General features: G+C 35.5%; 1 protein-coding gene and 1 long non-coding RNA gene across 2 annotated transcripts in view; one reads left to right on the top strand and one right to left on the bottom strand.

The window, feature by feature from the left end:
- Nucleotides 1-16,933, bottom strand: part of LOC143751649 (uncharacterized) — a 59,368-nt gene that overhangs the window by 16,202 nt on the left and 26,233 nt on the right. The gene's annotated exons all lie outside the window — the stretch shown is intronic.
- Nucleotides 9,250-10,514, top strand: LOC143751458 (uncharacterized). The gene is made up of 3 exons (XR_013207229.1): nt 9,250-9,441; nt 9,536-9,724; nt 9,833-10,514. It is a non-coding gene; the product is annotated as an uncharacterized LOC143751458 (long non-coding RNA).

The raw sequence follows: 16,933 nt of genomic DNA, 5'->3' as shown, positions 1-16,933 counted from the left end.
CTCTTCCTGGTTTGTTGCTTAAATATTGCTGACCCACTTTGGCTGAATGTGTTAGATAAAGTGAACCCAAAGTTTTGGGTAAAGTGGGTGACCTTAAACCTTCAGCAATTATACTCTAAATTGACATTCACTGGTTATTTTATAGTTGACATGTATCATATACTTTTTAGAGAACAGAAATGATTTTGCCGTTAGGAAATTCAAGTCAGATGGAAGAAAGGAAAAACAGAAATTAAGACTAGGAATTAAGTTCAATCTGTGGAGTGAAGAAATGAGGACAGGTGCAAAATGTAGATGCAAAATAACTCTTTAAAATGTGGAAACCATTTTGAGTTCAAATTGTTTAGAGAAAACCGACATAAGTTTTACAATGTTACTATTTTAAATGTTCCTTCTATTGAAGATGTTGCACTTGCTGTAGTCCCATATATTTTTTTTCTAATGTTGTATAGTTAATTTTCATCCAGATCTATCAGTTGTTTTGAATTGTACACATGCATTGAGTGAACAGATGAATTTTATTCATCATAGTCTAGGCCACATGCTTTCGGGTGTCTTAAAAATATTGAATGTTTGGTTGATAATGTGTGTTAACAAATCATTTTTGATAAATCAGGGATGGGTCACATTACCAGACCAGCTGGCCCATTTTACCTAAAACGAAATTTGTCTTGAGTGCATGATCTCAAAATGAACTTTGAAAATAATGCAAATCAACTGTTAACATTTAATTATTAGTTTATTCGCTTTGGTACTATTTTCACAAGTCTTAGAGCTAAAATCACAACAGATCATACAAAATGTACTTTTTTTCAAGCCTTTCATGTTTTCAATTGTGTTTGTAAGATAATCAAAATCAGAAAGTATACTTTTCACTACACAAAATAACGGTTTCATCTATATAAATGTTTCATTCACAGTAGCTGCCTTTCATAATGCTATTACTCTCAAACTTTTCATTTGCATCTCTTTTCATTCAGTTTAATACATTTGTCTATTATTTAATCCAACTGATCTTAATGGTTAATCAATCATTTGGTACATCTATAGATTTTTATATACAGATTCTGATGTAGTTTCTACTTTGTTTGCAGTTTCTGATACATATACCAAATGTAATGAATTCTTTTTACATGATTTTTCTTAGATTATAACCACTTTGTTGTGTGTGTGTCCTGGTAAATTATACATTATGGGGACAAAATGTCTCTACAAAGATGGCAGTATCCAAAATCCTTGTCCTTGTGGGGACATATACTGTAGGCCCATAAGGAAAACGCCTTATAAATTATACACCAGTAAGTGGTTTGTTAAACTAAATCTTGATAGAAATAATACTTGCATCCTGGATCTTTGGTGCTGAGCAAGAATGCGTGTGTGTGTGATGATCCTCGCTGGGTCCGTGAGTTTGAAGCGTTCTTTCAGTTCTTCCGGAAAGCGCATCGTTCGCGGGAAGTTTAAAAGGTTTACTTGAAAGCAAAGTTGCTGGAAATTCAGGCTGATTCACCCGGTCACATAAGCCCCTTTCACACAAAGATTCTGGAAAATACACTTATAATTTTTCCCGGGATCATTTGATTTTTGTTCATCCACACTACCAGGGATTTTCTGGGGTCAGTGTGTGTTCACACACATCCTGTAAAGATACCGTTAATACATGTGACATGGCATTCATTCTTCCTTTATTTCAAACAGGGTCTATTCCGGGACTGATCCCAGCAATGTTGCTAGGGGAAATTAGGAATAATTTTGTACAGTATTGTATACATGGATAATGTAACAAACTGCAGTTAACAGTAGATAGTGTAATTCTTGTTTTTATTCATTTTTTAAAATACATTTTAACAAAAGAAAACGTTACAAAATAAATTTGCATTAGTAAATCCCAGCATTTTCTCTAGTTTATTCTAGTTTATTTGAGAAGTTCCACAGATTCTTGGACATTGGTAACTGTATTTTTGTGAGCTCTCAGGCTGGTTCACTTAAAATACTTTTCAAGCCGTCCTGCATTGAGATGTAAATGACTGTGGGGGGATGAGCTCAATCCACACACGCATGAAGTGACCTATGTTAGAATTTCAAGGATAGTAATGAGTTATGGTCAAATCATTCAATAATTTATACCACAGTCTTGAATATCTTTTATTTTTAGAGTCTATTTGACGTATCAGGGTTTTTAGTTTTGTCGTAACATTTACAATGAGTAAAGGGAGGGCGCCAAGATCGATCCTTGTGGAGGTGAGCGACAGAAGAGGAGAAATTACCTATCCTGACCAAAAACTTTCTTGCCCATAAATAAGATTGAAACCAGTTAACAGTTAAAAAGATAATTTAATTAATTTTCAAACTAAAGTAACACACTACACATATCAGTCAAAACTGAGTGTAAAATATTGTTAAATACAACTACAACCATCAGCTGTCAGTCAGAAAAACATGTTAAATGAACATCCCTACTTCATATATTTCAACTGAACCAACTAAAAATGTTCAGTGCAGCAAGTCAACATAACATTTTGAGATTGACCTCCAAAATCTTTACAGTGTGTTTGTGATGGCAAGAAATGTACAAAGCAGCCACACTGGTATCGTTCTTTACCATCCAACTGGGGACCGAGTTCATTTTGATTAATAAAATAATTATTCTGCATTAAATCATAGAAATCGTTACCTTAAAGAGCTATTTTTTGTCATAATCCCTAAAGGGACTGCATAACAAAGCATAGAAAGTATCTTTGAAGAGAGAGCATTAATTAAGACAAATAATATTAAGAATGATAAGAGGCGTCTTCTTGCCTCTGCTTTTGAACTGTTGCCGCCGGGCTGTCTGTATTTTTTACCCGTTATATGTAAAAAAAGATTCAAAAGTCTTTCCTAAAAAAAATTATTTTTTAAATTTTTGATAACTGATGGTTTGGTCATTCTCTTTTTAATATTATATTGTATATGTTTATCTATGCATATTGTGATCTCTGATGCCTGTGTGAACATATATATATATATATATATATATATATATATATATATATATATATATATATATGGCTTGTGCACAATTCAGAATTGAATTGAGAATGACTCCTAAATTCAAATTCAATTCTTGAATTTGAATTGAATTTGAATTGATTGTCAAAAACAGGATCTACAAGTACAATTCAAATTTGAATTAAAGGAAGCAGAATTGCAATTCAAAACAAATTCTAAGAAATTCATATAGATATTTTAAGTGAAGTGTTTAACAATGAAGCTTTACAGTATATGTCACATATGATTGCATTACATATTCTATAAATTATATTAGTTTGAACTACTTGTACAGATTACATTAACAGGAAATATTTTCCCCCAGCAATGAATGTTAAAAGCTCTAGTCACAGAACAAATAATTAAGTTTGATTTATTGTAATTGTAATTTTGTGGAACATGATAGAACATGACTCAGAACATGATAAAACATGACTCCCAAAATTACTTTAGTAAATCTTTAGAAGGAAAAAAAAACAATTTTAGGTCGACATTTGTTATATAGGGTTAGGCTATATATATATATATATATATATATATATATATATATATATATTAGAACAAAATGTATGCAGGGTTGAGGAGTGAGTTAACTGTAATGAAATTATGTTATTGAATGACAAAATGAATGTAATTGTATTTAGTTGTAGCCTATTACTGAGGTTAAATGTGTAATTTAATTAGTTACTAATCAAATTAAAAGGAAATTGATTCACATTGATATAGTAATCCAAATAAAATAATCCAAACCACATTCATAAAGGGTAACTTATAACAGTAAGCAATTACATTTCCAAAGTAACCTTCCTAACGCTGAATGTATGTGAGATTCAACATACTCTTTCTGTTGTGTGACTAGGGTGACCACCCGTCACGCTTTGTGTTGTACCGCACAGCATTTTCACCCCTTGTCCCCCACGTCGCATATTGAGAAAATATCCCGCATTTTTATCAGTCTGTTTGTTTTTAATTATCATATTAAGAAAATGTGCATCGTTCTTTTGCCTTTTTAAGAAAGCATTTTATTTATTCTTTTTGCGCCGTAGTTTTTCACCTATATTTAACAGCGCTTTGTCAGAAGTACAAATACAACAGCCATTTTTAAAATCATATCCAATGGTTGAAAAGAAAGGAGTAAACACGGTCACTAGTAGGTTGTCAATCAAAATGTTGAGCGGGGATTCGTTCCATGTGTTCCCTGTCAGAAAACAAATTGATAATTGGGTAAATTAAAATTTTAATTTAAAAGAATTTATCAACTTATTGCCTGCTGTAGTTGTTTTAATTCACATCCTTTCTAAAAATATGAAAGTGTTTGGTGTAATATATTCTTAATATATTATTAAGAATATATTATATATATAGAATATAGAATATATAATTCTTAAGGCTGTCAATAAACTAATTTCATGTTGTTTTATATTTTATTTGTTCATTATTTTGTTGGATTTTAGTTGGACTTAGTCAGAACTGTTGCAGAAATAGTGATCTGCATGATGGCTGCTGCCTTGCTCAGTGATGTTTAATTAAAATGGCAAGTAAAATAAAGACATGTTATGTTACAAATGTTTTTATTAAGTTAAATGGACATTATATAACAGTTTCAGGTTATGATTTAGTGTTGGTAACATGTCCCACATTTGGTTTGTTTGATGGTGGTCACCCTATGTGCGACTGTGTAGAATTTCTTTGAATTGCCATGAATTTAAAATTCACTTCTTGTCATTAAAATTAAAATTCACTTCTTGTCATTAAAATTAAAATTCAACTTCCTGTGGGGCGGAGTCAATTCAATTCAAATTCCAATTCATGAATTGAATGGAGGCCAATTCTGAAATTTGCACAAGCCTGATATATATATATATATATATATATATATATATATATATATATATATATATATATAAAGTTACATAATGAAGACAGACTTCACTGCCAGTTCACTTCACTGTTCACACACACACACACACACACACACACACACACACACACACACACACACACACACACACACACACACACACAGTTCCATTGCAGGCTATAAGTCCCCACTTGGTTGGATAGAAATCGTTCAAAGGTCCCCTCTTTGCCAGTGTTTGAGCGACAGTGCTCTGTTAGTAATATAGATATGTATGTGTGTGTGTGCAATGGCACATAACAATGGCAAGTAAATTGTTAGGGACTCCATAACAAAGCATAGAAAGTATCTATGAAGAGAGAGTGTTAAATAAGAAAAATAATATTAAGAATGATAAGAGGCGTCTTCTCGCCTCTGCTTTTGAACTGTTGCCGTCGGGCCGTCTGTATTTATTTAATTGATCTTTCTTTGAGCAATAATTTTTTTTGATAACAGATGGGGTTGGTCATTTTTTTTAATTGTATATGTTTATCTATGCATATTGTGATTTCTGATGACTGTGTGAACATATATATATATATATATATGTCGAGGTTTTGTGGCACACTCTATAACCCGGTTCCTCAGAGACGTCGGATTCAGTGGCCAAGAGTTGCGTCGCACAGTAAAGAACTTATCTGAAGCAACAGAAAGGAGCCGCAACTGGCTGTGGTTGAGACAGAAAGATTCTAGCTGGCTGTGTACAGACCGCCATGCTACGGTTTCGTAGAATTCTTGAAAACTTGAAGAGTCTGTTGGTTCATTTGTATAGGTTGTATAGCATTTACAGTCATTACGTTCCTGTGTATATTGCGTGAATGACGGGTGCTTGGGCAGATATTGTGTTTTGCGGTAGGTGCTATGCCATACGGAACCGTTGCCACTGAAACTGCATATTAACGCACCAGTGGGGCTCGACAGCCTTAGTCAAACGGGTTGGCGCGTATGGTTGGGTTGCGGAGAGATTGTGGTTAGGTCTCAGCAGCAGGAGGGATGTAGAGGTCAGTAAGCTGGGCTGAGTTGAGTGGGGGACGGAGGGGGGTGACTCTGGGACGCCAGAGTCACTGTCGAGCCCTCTTGAGGTGTCGTGGGCTAGTCGACGAAACACTGAGGAAGGAAAGGTGCCCACTTGAAGACCCTAGAGATGTCCCCTACTCAGCTCAATCCAGACGGTTGTCATGGGGGGACTGCACTGTGGTTGAAGCCGTTGTGTGTGCTGACGCGTGTTAACACTAGACAGAAGGAGATTTACATCACCATATGGAAAGAAGCGTAAATGGACGGAGAAGCATAGATTACTGTAAAGCTATGTCTTAGTTGGTGCTTATCTTGGCAAAAGCCGAGTACAAATCAGCATGAAGTTTTAACATCTACTCTTGTGTAATGGAAATCATATATATATTTTTAAATATATAGAAAAGTTACAAAATGAAGACAGACTGCACTGCCAGTTCACTTCACTGTTCACACACAGGTCCTCTGTTAGATAGGTAGACATCATACAGAGTTGCAGGTCCCATCTTGGCATGTTTCATTTTTTTGCATTTTTGAAGTTATATTATGAAAAAAGACCTTAAAATAAATGTTTGTATATGCTTTTTGTTTCAAAAGGACCAGATTCAAAAGGACCAGATGCAGCAAGTCAACTTAAAAGTTTTGAATTTGATCTTCAAGAAAGAATGACATATGTTTGGTTGCATCAAAATTGAGCAATATTTCAAACGCTGACTATCTTGAGTTTGGCAACGGCAGCTGTCCCGTGCGTGGGCGTGGTTACAGCGCAGCCAGCGGACACGCCCCCAGCATATGAGAGCAGTAGTACTGCGAATTTTTTCAAGATTTTGATAGCTTTTTTTATCATTCAAATTTGGCTGGGTGGCTAATACATTTTTCTGTGATATGACAAACTCAGAACACATACTTCATTTTGATTTTACAGGGACTTTAAGAATGATAAGAGCGTCTTCTCGCCTCTGCTTTTGAACTGTTGCTGCCGGGCCGTCTGTATTTTTTACCCGTTGAATGAAAATGAATAAAACAGATTCAAAGGTCTTTACTCAAAAAATTTTTTTTTTAATTTGATAACTGATGGTTTGGTCATTCTTTTTTTAAAATATTATATTGTATATGTGTATCTATGCATATTGTGATCTCTGATGCCTTTGTGAATATATGTTACATAATGAAGACAGATTTCACTGCCAGTTCACTTGTCACAAACACACACAGGGAAAGACAGATCCATTAGCAGTATGTTTAATAGGGTAATCCATACTCACAATCCAGTAAGGATGGCTGGCGCGAAACAGACGTTCCGAAGCTTTGCGAGATCCCGAAGCAAAGATGATTCGAAACACTGATCCGAAGCGTGATTCAAAACACCCACGTCACGTGACAACGGCTAAATGAAGCGTCTAAGTGTTTCATCAGGTGGAGTGCTCCTCTGAATCAGGGTTTCATTGATTGGTCGGTTCGGGAACAAATCACACAATCACACAGTATAAAAGTTTTGTCAACGCATTTTCATATCGTGGGTTTTTGTGAGAGGAGTTTGGTTTTGAGATAGAGGATTTTTGGTGATATAGTGACATTTATAGTGCGATTTGTTTAGTTATATTTAGGATTTAATTTACATTTACACATTGACTTAGAGACACACAGAGTACATATAGTGACACATTAATAGATGCATTGATAGAAATATATATATATATATATATATATATATATATATATATATATAGATTAATAGATAGATACATATATTACAGATACATATAGATTATTAGATAGATAGGCTACATATAAAATAGATAGATAGATAGATAGATAGATAGATAGATAGATAGATAGATAGATAGATAGATAGATAGATAGATAGATAGATAGATAGATAGATAGATAGATACATAGAAATGGAGGCTCCACAGAAGAGATGCCGTACATCTGTGGTGTGGGAGCATTTCCATTTGGAAACCCCAAATAAAGTGAGATGTGTGTATTGTGATCGGCAGCTAGCCTACTGCAACAATACATCATCCATGATGCGGCATTTGAGGAGCATTCATCCTGCCATTCTGCAGGGTGCAGAGGATGGTAGTGTTCCCCCTGTACCAAGGCCTGCTACTGACACTGCTGGGCCATCTAAGCAAGGTATGCATTGTTTGAAATATAGGCTAATTATAAGTGAAATATAATAACTAAGTGTTGGGCCATTGTTTAGAAAGGCCATGGACTAAGACATGCCTAACATCCCAATCACAACTGCCAATCACTTTAAAAACAAATGTTGTCAATATAATATTATACTTTGTGAATATACATTTCATATGTCTACATATGAGTACCCAATCTACAGCCAAGACATCATTTTGTTTTTTTGTAATTGTTGTATTTCTATAATGCACTTTATCTTTCTCTGCACACTGAGCATAAATATTCATAACATAACTTTGTTTAGGAAGGTTTCCAAATGAACCAGTAGACTACTTTCACGGTAGGCTACTATTTTTCCAATATATTTGTCTGAAAGTATGTTTTATCTTCTCTTTTAAAAGGCAGACAGAGGGAATTGGATGAGGCTCTTCTGAACATGGTGGTGAAGGATCTGCAGCCCTTCACCATCGTGGAGGATGAGGGTTTCAGGGCCTTTGTGAACAAGCTTGATCCAAGCTATGTCCTCCCATCCCGGAAGGTGCTTAAAACAATGGTCAGCGAAAGGTACAACACAACCAAGGAGAAGACAATGGAGGACCTACAAAAGGCGGAATTTGTTAGCCTTACGGCTGACATGTGGTCTTCCATTAATATGGATGGATATCTTGGTGTAACATGCCATTACATAACACCAGAGGCAACAATGGCAACTGTTTTACTGGGTGTAAGGAGGTTTTACCAAACCCACACAGCCCAGCATCTCATGGAGGCTAAAGCCTTGCTAATGGCTGAGTGGGGAATAACCTCCAAAGTTCACTGCATGGTGACTGACAATGCATCCAACATGATCCTAAGTGCCCAGCTACTCAACCTTCGCCATGTCCCATGTTTTGCTCATAATTTGAATTTGATAGTGAAAAAGGCCCTGGATCAAACCCCAGTCATCAATGAAATTCGCCAGAAAGCCAGAAAGATAGTGGGGTTGTTCAGATCCAGCTGCAAAGCAAAGGACAAGCTTGTGGAGATGCAGAGCTAGATGGGCAGACCAAGTCTGAAAATGATACAGGAGGTTGAAACGAGATGGAACAGCACATTCGACATGCTACAACGCTTGTATGAGCAACGTGAGCCAGTGGGTGCTGCACTTGCCAATTTAAACAGTGATACTGCTCCCCTGACAAGTCTTGAGTATGACATTATTCAACAGTCATTGACACTTCTTCAACCATTCAAACTAGCAACAACAGAGATGTCAGAGGAACAGAGAGTGTCTGCTTCAAAGCTCATACCATTGTACAGGATGTTGCAGCACAAGCTTGCACAGAAAAAAGGAAATGCAACGCAGGAATCAACTGTACAATTAGGTAGGACACTATGACCATACGTGTAATTGGCCATAACTCTCATATTGTTGTCATTATTTTAATTAATATGGTTTTCTCTTGTGTTGGCTCATAGGCTCACATCTACAAGAAGGTCTGCACTCCAGATGTGGAGGGTACGAGACTTTTAGAGCCTTGGCACTGGCTACACTGCTGGACCCAAGGTTTAAAAATGTGGCTTTTGGAAATCCTGCCAAAGCCCTGGATGCTGAAAAGCACATCACACTGGAGTGTGCTTCACTGATGCGTTCAAACACAACTCCTGGTGAGTTTCAGTCTATGTTATCTTATGTAATGTGATTCATGAAATTTATACTTCATATGTGTTGTCAGTTTATGATTTGTTACTAATTGCCGTTTTCTTTTAATTCAGAACCACAAATGTCAACATCAGGCCCATCATCATCAACACCAGTTGAAACACAAGACAGTTTATGGGAACATTTTGACAATCGTATCCGTGAGACCCAGATGATACACAATCCTACAGCTGATGCCACAGTGGAAGTGAAAAAATACCTCAGCGATGCGTTTTTGCCCAGAACTCATGATCCTCTAACTTACTGGAAAGAGAGAGCAGTAATCTTTCCTCATTTGTATGTCCTAGCTAAAAAATATCTTTGTATGCCAGCAACAAGTGTCCCTTGTGAGAGAATTTTTTCAAAGGCTGGAGAAATTATCTGTAAAAAAAGAAGTAGGCTGAGTCCTTCAACAGCAGAGAAATTAATATTTTTGAATAAAAATCTATAAGAAAGGGAGACATTGTGGCTTGATTTATTTTTATTAATATTCATTTTTCATGACCAAAATCACATTATGCAATGTGAAGAGACTACAGGTTACAAGCTTCATATATTACAAAAATACAATAATAAAAAAAAAAAACCAACACATTTTTTTATTAGCTCTTTGTAAAGGTTGTTTCAGATCAACACCTGCAAGTGACCACTAGGTGTCACCGTGGAGACGGGTTTCGGATTGATTCGAAGCCTCGAAACAAAATGGCACATTTGCTTCGACTGTTTCATTGCTTCACGAAGCCTCGATCTGCCCATCACTACAATCCAGTCCAAGCAAGGTTCAAAATCAAAAAAGGCCATCCAAAACATAAAACACCAACAAGACTCAGGAAAAGGCAGGGCACAGAAGTGTGAGGACATAGAACAACAACTCTGTGACAAACACTTCTTCTTCTTCTTCTTTTCTATCATGGCGGATTGCAAGCAACTTAAGGTGCATACCGCCACCTACTGTTCATGAGTGTGTAGCAACATTGTTTTACATCTATTAAATTCTATTTTTTAATTTTGTATTCTGAAGATAAATAAATAATGCTTTCCTTAATCTATAAATATCTTTTATATTTCCTTTATTTCCCAATAATCCTTTAAGACTCCATTCTTGGCCTGTCCTTTCAACTACTCTTCTCAATTTCTCCCTTTCAGGTTCATATGTTTTACAGTTCATCAATACATGTTCTATATTTTCTATCTCTCTACATCCTTCACATTTATCATTATTTTTCCTCCCTATTAAATATAAATTGTCATTTAAATAAGTATGACCTACTCTTAATCTGATCATTATTATTTCTTCCCTTCGGTTTCTCTCATTAATATTTCTCTTTACTACTGACTTTTGTACTTTATATAATCTTCTTCCTTTTTTATCTTCATTGCACCTTTTTTTCCAATTTTCAATTTCTTTCCTCTTAATAAATGATTTTCCTTCCCCTTTCCCTAAAGGAATTGTAATTGCTATTGCCTCCTCTAAAGCCCTTTTTGCTAATTTGTCTGCCTTTTCAATTCCTTTTACCCCTTCATGTGCTGGTACCCAACAAAACCAAATATCAATGCCAACCCTGTATAATCTAAATAAACTGTGCTGAATTTCTAATACTAAATCTTTCCTATTATTTCCTTCTCCCTGAATACTTTCTAAAGCTGCTTTGGAATCCGTGCATATCACCACCCTATCTGGTCTAACCTCCTCAACCCATTGTAAACTCAATATAACTGCCACCATCTCTGCTGTGAAAACTGATAGTTGATCTGACATTCTTTTAGAAATGTGTATTTTGAACTCAGGAATATATATTCCCATTCCCACACACCCTTTTAAATTCTTAGACCCATCTGTATATATTTTAAGGTAATTATAATAAGAGTTTCTTAAATATATATCAGTCTGTATCCCTATTTCGTTTAAATTCCATTCATTTTTCATTTTAAGAAGTCTCATGTCTACATTTATCTCAAGAAATAACCATGGAGGAACAACACTAATTGGATTACATTGTGCTATTTCCTTATCCTCTAATCCAAACTCTTTAATCAATTTGCTTATAACCCATCCAAATCCATTACCATGGAACTTTGAATATTCCCAACAAGTTTTTAGAATTGTTGAAGTTACATTTTCATCCATACTACTTTTAATTTTCATCCAATATACTAAACCTATAATTTCATTCTTCTCATTTCCAGTGGAGTTTCTCCAGTCTCTACTAAAAGAGCATTGATAGGTGTTGTTTTCACTGCTCCTGTACATATACGTAAAGCTCTACTCTGTAATCTATCTATCCTTTGTAGTGTTGTTTTAGCTGCTGCTCCATAAATAAAACTGCCATAATCTATTATTGATCTCATAAGAGCCCTGTATATGTTTAATAATGACTGTCTATCTGCACCCCAGTTATTTCCAGCCACAGCCTTTAAGAGATTTATAACTTTCTTACATTTAGTTTCCAAGTTATCTATATGTGTTTTCCATGTATAAGAGCTATCTAACCATAGTCCTAGGTATTTAAATTCTGTAACCCTTTCCAACGTCTGTCCATATAATGTCATTGTTCCTATATCAATATTTCTCTTATTTGTGAATACCATAAAACAAGACTTGTTTGCTGATAATTTAAAACCCCATTCATAAGACCATTTTTCTACTTTATTAATTGCTTTCTTAATATTTCCTACTACATGTTTTATATTCTTTCCTCTCATCCATATGGCCCCATCATCTGCAAATAATGCAGATTTAATACATTTGTCAGTATCTGAAAAGATGTCATTAATCATGATATTAAATAAAATTGGGCTTATTTCACTACCTTGAGGTATTCCATTTTCCACATTGAATTCTTTTGAATAATCGTTCCCCATCTTCACCCTTATTTTTCTATCCATCAAAAAATTTGCTATCCAATTATACATCTTCCCACCTATTCCCATCTGCTTTATTTTTATAAGTAACCCTTCTCTCCATAATGAATCATATGCTTTTTCTATATCAAAAAATACTACAACCATTATCTCCTTCATTTTTAACGCTTTCTCTATATCATTACTGACTCTAATTAATGCATCCATTGTTGATCTCCCTATTCTAAATCCACACTGGTATCCATTAATTAATTTCTTATGTTCAAGAACAAACCCTAATCTACTGACCACTATTTTCTCCATCCATTTACTTAAATGAGAAGTTAAAGCTATTGGTCTGTAATTATTTGGACTGATTGGATCTTTCCCTGGTTTATTAAATGGTAAAATTGTTGCCCTTTTCCAACTATTTGGTATTGTACCTTCTTTCCATATTTTATTGAATAATTTTAATATTAATTCCAATGTAACTTCCGGTATCTGCCGAAACATAGCATAGCATAATTGGTCCTCCCCTGGAGCTGAATATCCTGTCCCTTTCAATACTGTTTTAATTTCTTTCACAGTTATATTCATGTCTAATGTTGATGTACATTTTTTACATTTTCCCAATATATTTTTATGCTTTCCAAGTTTTTGTAGCTTCTGCCTTCTATGAATCTCTGTTAGATGATCACCATTATGAACTGCAGCAAATGTCTCGCCTAATAAATCTGCCTTTTCTTTATTTAAAACTACTATCTCCTGTTCTCTAGCTAAAGCTGGTATTTTAACATCATCCCTTTTCCCCGTCATTTTCCTAAACATTGACCAAACATTCTTTAATTTTATTTCTGAACCTATTGAGGAACAATACTCTCTCCATGTTTTCTTTTTTGCTTCCTTAATAGTTTTACGAACCATTGCTCTTTTCCTTTTATATTCAATAAGATTTTCGGTTGTTAAATTTTTCTGTAATATTTTAAATGCCTTATAACCACTTTGCTACATTCATCATTCCAACAAGGCACTACCTTTTTCTTACCTTTTATGATTTTTTTCCTTGGTATGCTATAACTTGCTGCATTTAAAATATGTTCTGTTATCTCCCTTGCACACTCTTCAATGTTGCCTTTTAAGGTAACCATATGACTGGTTTCCTCACATTTAATTTTAAATTTTTGCCAATTAGCTTTATTAAAGCACCATCTTGTTAATATAAAATCTTCTTGCCTGTTTATATTGTCATCAATTATTGTACTTACTGGAAAATGATCACTTCCTATTGTAGACTCCCAGTTGACATCCCATTTACATGAACTAACCAGACAATCAGATATTAATGTGATATCAAGACATGAAACTGTATTTTTATGTATATTTACTCTTGTACCTTTTCCATTATTAAGACAAACTAATGACCTTTCATCCATTATTTCTTCCACTATGCTACCATTATGATCTGTCTTCCTGCTACCCCAAAGACTATTGTGGGCATTAAAATCACCACACCATATTTCTCTTCTATGTATTTTCCCCGCCATCTCCCTAAATATATCACTTTCAAGATTTTTACATGGATTATAATAATTAATAATTTTAATATTTCCATATTTTCTTACATTAAATATTTCTATAATAACACATTCTAATTCTTTATTCATGAGATTTTTCTCATAAGCTATTCCATCTTTAATAAAAAATAGCACATCCTCCTCCACTACCATTACTTCTATCCTGTCTTTCTACGCTATATCCAGGAATCTTACATTCTAAATTAGGTTTTAACCATGTTTCTTGAACGCATATTATATCTGGAATTATTTCTAATTCATAAACAAACTTTTTAAATTCTTGTCCATTGGCAATTAAACTTCTGGCATTCCATTGAAGTATGTGTAAAACCATGATAACAGCTATGATCCTAATCCTGAACATTCTCTATTGTTTCAGTGGTACTCAGAATGGAATGGATCTGTTCTGCTTGAATTTCTTTCATATCTAAAAACCTTCCAGCTGCTGTTACAACTGCTTTGATTTTGTCACTTTTCTTCTTCATTTGTACTGTGATATTAACAATATGACACATGAATGCTACAAAGTTTTCTTTTTTCACCACCATTGTATTTTCATCCACTTTACATTTATGCAAACATGTGTTTTGACTATTTGTTGTTGGTACCAAGGTTTGTCTTTGATAAATCTGCCTTTGCTTTGTATTCCCAGCCGAGTTTCTTTGACCTGCTTCTCCCAACCTCATTCCTCCTGTGCTATCTTTCCTCACTCTTTTTAAAGCTTCAGCATATGAAACTCTTTCTGTTATTTTGATTCTTTGCGCTTCTCTGGCTTCCCTTTGTACAACACATCCACCATATGCTGCGCTGTGTTCTCCTCCGCAATTACAACACTTAACCTTAGCATCTTTATCACATTTACCAAATTCATGCGGTCCTCCGCATCGTGCACATCTAGCTTTTCCTTTACATTCCTTTGCAATGTGTCCCATTCTTTGGCAAGTAAAACATCTGAGGGGTTTAGGGATGTAGTCTCTGACTCTGTAATTCATATATCCTAGCTGGATATTTTCTGGCATGGTATTTTCGAATTGAAGAATCACTGCCATTGTATCTTTAAGTTCCCCATCTCTTTTACTTTTAATCCTGATAGCGTCTGTTATTTTCCCTCCTCGAATTTCTTTTTTCACATCCTCCATTGTCATTTAAATTGGAACTCCTGATATTACTCCCCTCAACCTTGCTATAGCTCCTGGAACATATGCTTTAATCCTTTCCCCCATCAAGGTTTGCATTTTGAGTATCTTCTGTTGTTGTGATTCACTGACAGCATGAATTAGCACTTTTCTGTTGTTCATGATTCTAGCCATTTTGATTTTCCCTATTTCTTCCTCTATTGCTTTAGTCAGCTTTATCGGGTGAATAAATCCACCCTCCTCCTTAAATTCCACCATTAATTTATATTCCTCTTCCATGTTTAAGTCATCCTTTTCTCGTGAACTCGCCCGTTCGTTTGTTTTTGTCCTTTTGCTAACTTCTGCTCTTGTCTCGCTCTCTTCCGACCAACTTTTTGCCCTTTCTTGTCTCTTCCTCATCATTCTTTTCATTCGTGATGATCTTGAAATCATCCACTCCATCTCATCATTACCACTATTTCCTCCTGATGTAGAAGCCATGTTGCTACATTCAATGAACAGTTTATGCAATCCGCCAAATTCAAATCAAATCCTACCGCCTACGATTCAAACTCCTTCAGTGAGTGCGGGAATACAGGGAACCTCGAGGAATCTGTGACAAACACTAAAACAGACAAGGGTATATATACACACAGAACAAACAAGGTGATGGGAAACAGCTGAGTGCAATGAACTGATGAGTGACAGACAGAATGCTGGGAAATGAAGTTCCAAAGTGTATGACACCATGGAGAAGGAGGACCTCTAGTGGACACCAGGGAACACAAACTTAACACTGTGACATAACCCCCCCTCTACGGAGCGGCTACCAAACGCTCCAAGAACGACAAAAAACTAACAAAACAAGAGTCCAGGGGTGTATTCCAGAAAGCAGGTTATGTGACTTACCCGGGTAAGTTTAGGAGTAAGTAAGCGGATAACCTCTGCTTTCGGTTCCAAAAACGGAGGTAACTTTCGGGTTATGTAAGTAACCATAGCAACTGACTCTCTGAGGATAACCTGCTCCGGGGCAGGTTATGTTGCAGGGTTAGTTTGTTTCAGAGAGGTTTCCGAGCATGGCGTGCCCTTTTGATGAGGATCCTGTGGACGTAGAGGCACAGATTATACGAGGGTTTTTCCGCCGTGAGAGGGTGATAAGACCACGTATCAATGTATTTTCTTATCCTAACGAATATTTGCAGGAGCGCTATCGTTTTTCTAGGGAGTCGTTAATTTATTTAACAAACCTACTAAAACCACACATCTCAAACGTGACAAACCGCGGGTCAGCGCTTAGAGCCGAACAAATTCTTTGTATTGCTCTGCGATTTTTCGCTACGGGGAGTTTTCTCTACAATGTGGGCGATGCAGAGCATGTGGGAAAGGCAACCGTGTGTAGAGCCGTTCATACAGTATGCATGGCACTGAAACGGTTTCTACACACTTTTGTACAGTTCCCTGGCCATAAACCTGTGCGCTTTATTAAAGAAGAATTCTACAGGGTTGCAGGTTTGCTCTCAGAAATTCTGTCATCTACTTCAATTAAATTACATTTCTTAATAGGTTTATTTTGACTGCACACACATAAAGGCTACACAGACTTCTTAAATTTGTAATTAATCTTAATTTCAGGGTTCCCAAACGT

The sequence above is a fragment of the Siphateles boraxobius genome, unplaced genomic scaffold (assembly GCF_051911475.1).
Source record: "Siphateles boraxobius isolate OS27281-9 unplaced genomic scaffold, OSU_SipBor_1 26, whole genome shotgun sequence".
NCBI lineage: Eukaryota > Metazoa > Chordata > Actinopteri > Cypriniformes > Leuciscidae > Siphateles > Siphateles boraxobius.
The sequence above is the reverse complement of the archived record's forward strand: the minus strand, read 5'-3'. Positions and strand labels throughout refer to the sequence as shown.